General features: G+C 36.5%; 1 pseudogene; it reads left to right on the top strand.

The window, feature by feature from the left end:
• The first annotated feature begins 810 nt into the window (after positions 1-810).
• On the top strand, positions 811-2,130 carry LOC107478253 (uncharacterized; annotated as a pseudogene).
• Positions 2,131-3,275: the final 1,145 nt, after the last annotated feature.

Raw genomic sequence — 3,275 nt, 5'->3', positions numbered from 1 at the left:
AAACTAAGATAATTGGTGCAGAAATCCACTTCTGGGGCCCACTTGGTGTGTGCTGGGGCTGAGACTAAAGTTATCCACGAGTTGAGGCCTTTCTTGGAGTTGAACTACAAGTTATAACATGTTTTGGGCGTTCAACTCCGGATCATGACGTTTTTCTGGCGTTTAACTACAGACAGCAGCATGTACTTGGCGTTCAACGCCAAGTTACGTCGTCTATCTTCACACAAAGTATGGATTATTATATATTGCTGGAAAGCCCTGGATGTCTACTTTCCAACGCCGTTGAGAGCGCGCAAATTGGACTCCTGCAGCTCCAAAAAATCCATTTCGAGTGCAGAGAGGTCAGAATCCAACAGCATCAGCAGTCCTTTTTCACATTCCGAGTGTAGGGAGGTCAGGATCCAACAACATCCGCAGTCCTTTTTCAGCCTAACTCAGATTTTTGCTCAGCTCCCTCAATTTCAGCCAGAAAATACCTGAAATCACAGAAAAATACACAAACTCATAGTAAAGTCCAGAAATATGATTTTTGCCTAAAAACTAATAATATTCTACTAAAATTAATTAAAACATACTAAAATCTACATGAAATTACCCCCAAAAAGCGTATAAAATATCCGCTCATCAAGTAGCCGTTAAGAAAAACTAGCAGTTGCAAAACTAGCCGTTGCAAAACTAGCCGTTACAAAACTAGCCGTTAAGGTACTTATTGCAGACACACTTATAAATATCAACTATCAATGACTCCACAACTCCACTTCAACTCTTGTTTCTCACCTCGACAGAGAACTAAAAATTACATTTCTCCATATGGCTAAAAATTTTGATGATATGTTTAATGAGGCTTTGTATGGCAAAAGAAGACGGCAAGATAACACACTGATAGATAATTGGATCGATGAGTATTTACTCGAAGATTCAGAAGAAGAAGATATCGATAGAAGCCCTATCCCAATTCCTCGTAGATGGATCAACATAGATCGAGAAGCAGGACATGATCGCCTTTTCCAAGATTACTTTGCAGATGAACCGGTGTATAATGCTGACATTTTCCGACGAAGATTTCGAATGAGAAGAGATGTGTTCCTTCGGATAGTAGACGCTCTCTCAAACTTCTATCCGTATTTCCAACAGAGGGTTGATGCAACTGGAAGAAGAGGCTTGTCGCCACTTCAGAAATGTACCGCTGCGATACGGATGTTAGCATATGGCATAGCAGCTGATGCTGTTGATGATTATGTGCGCATAGGCGAGAGCACTACAATCGAATGCTTGGAAAAATTTGTTGAAGGTGTCATTTCCGTGTTCCAGGATGAATACTTGCGAAAACCCAATCCAAATGACGTACAACGCCTGCTACAAATGGCGGAGGGTTGTGGCTTCCCTGGCATGTTGGGTAGCATTGACTGCATGCATTGGCAATGGAAAAATTGTCCAAAGGCGTAGAAAGCTATGTACATGAGTGGTTATCGTGGGGTTGCAACCATAGTACTTGAGGTTGTAGCATCTTCAGACCTTTGGATATGGCATGCATTCTTTGGAGTTTCTGGTTCAAATAATGATATCAACGTGTTAGATCGTTCTCCAGTGTTTGATGATATTCTAAATGACCGTGCTCTGGAGGTTAATTATACTATTAATGGTAATAATTATACAATGGGATACTATTTAGTAGATGGTATTTATCCTGAATGGACCACATTTGTCAAATCAATCTCAAAGCCACAAGGTGAGAAACGTAAGTTATTTGCACAATACCAAGAAGGGCAAAGAAAAGATGTGGAATGAGCATTCGGAGTGCTGCAAGCACACTTTACAATTATACGTGGTCCAGCTCGTTTTTGGGAAAAGAAAAAGCTTGCCAACATAATGAGAGCTTGTATTATATTGCATAATATGATTGTTGAGGATGAAAGAGACAGCTATGCAGGAAATTTTGCTCAAGGCTTAGAGTATGATGATGTTGAAAATGGCTTATCACAACCTCAGCTGGGAGAGGAAGATTTTGCAACATACCATCAATTTCTCCAAAGAAATGCCCAACTTCGAAATAGGCAGCACCATAGACAATTGAAGGAGGACTTGATTGAACACATATGGCAATTTCACAATGCTTGTCGTCAACTATAGAGTTTAATTATGTTTTTCTTTGTATTAAGTAATTTTACAAATTAGTGTAACCCCGAATTCATCTATTGTGTATTATTATTATATATGAATTTATTTAATATTAATATCTTTTAATAGTGAATTATTTTTAAATTTAAATATTTAAATTACATTATTAAAAAAATTAATTACATTAATTACAAGTATTTTAATTAATTAATTAAGTGGGACCACAACAAGGACTAAAGTTAGTTCCTCCTAATGGAGAACAGAGAGATGCTTTGAGTTCCTATTTACTGTTTATGACGCAAAAGCTGATGTGGAGTTACTTTTTATGACAGGTGGGCCATAAATAGAAACTGGGATGAGTTCCCTACTGGAGATGGTCTATAGCACCTCGATCCCCATTCAACTTTTTTCTGACACTTTGAGGAACTTACCGTTGGAGAGGAGAGAAACAAGTTTCCTCATGGAGTTCAAGGTAGAAGAGTCCCTGCTCAGAGGGACTCAAGGACAACCAATGGTAACTTGCCACCTTTTAATTTTTATTTAATTAGTAATTTATATTAATTATTTATATCATAATTAATATTAAATATTATTTATATTTATATTATTATATTAAATTAGCCGTTGTAAAACTAGCCGTTGTAAAATTAGCCGTTAGAAACTAGCCGTTGTTATGTTACCGTTATTATTAATAAATTAATATTTTGTTACTCTATATATACCACTTAGATACACTTCTATTCTCACACTATCTACTACTCTTCTTTATGTTCTTCCAAGTTTACAAAATCAAAGTTCTGCTACTATTATTTTTTGTTCGAAAAAATGGATCCAAACCAACTCAACTCTTTCTTCAATTACTTACAAAACTTTCCTCAAATTTCAAATACCCAACAATCTCAAACCTCAAACTCTCAAGTTTCAAATCAAAACTTCACACTACCAAATTCATTTCAAAATCCAAATCCACAAAATTTTTCTAATTTCAATTTTCAAACTCGTTATAATAATCAGTTTCCTATATTCCAACCGCAAAATCAAAATTTACAGACACCCCATTTTCCATTTTCGTCCATATTTAACCCCTCTATCGGAAATGTTACTCCAACTTTCTTGCCGTTTCCAACTCAATTCAGTGCATCAAGACATAACTCATT

This window comes from Arachis duranensis, unplaced genomic scaffold (genome assembly GCF_000817695.3).
Source record: "Arachis duranensis cultivar V14167 unplaced genomic scaffold, aradu.V14167.gnm2.J7QH unplaced_Scaffold_165934, whole genome shotgun sequence".
NCBI classification, from domain to species: Eukaryota; Viridiplantae; Streptophyta; class Magnoliopsida; order Fabales; family Fabaceae; genus Arachis; species Arachis duranensis.
Note: the sequence above shows the minus strand (reverse complement) of the source record. Positions and strands in the feature narration are given on the sequence as shown.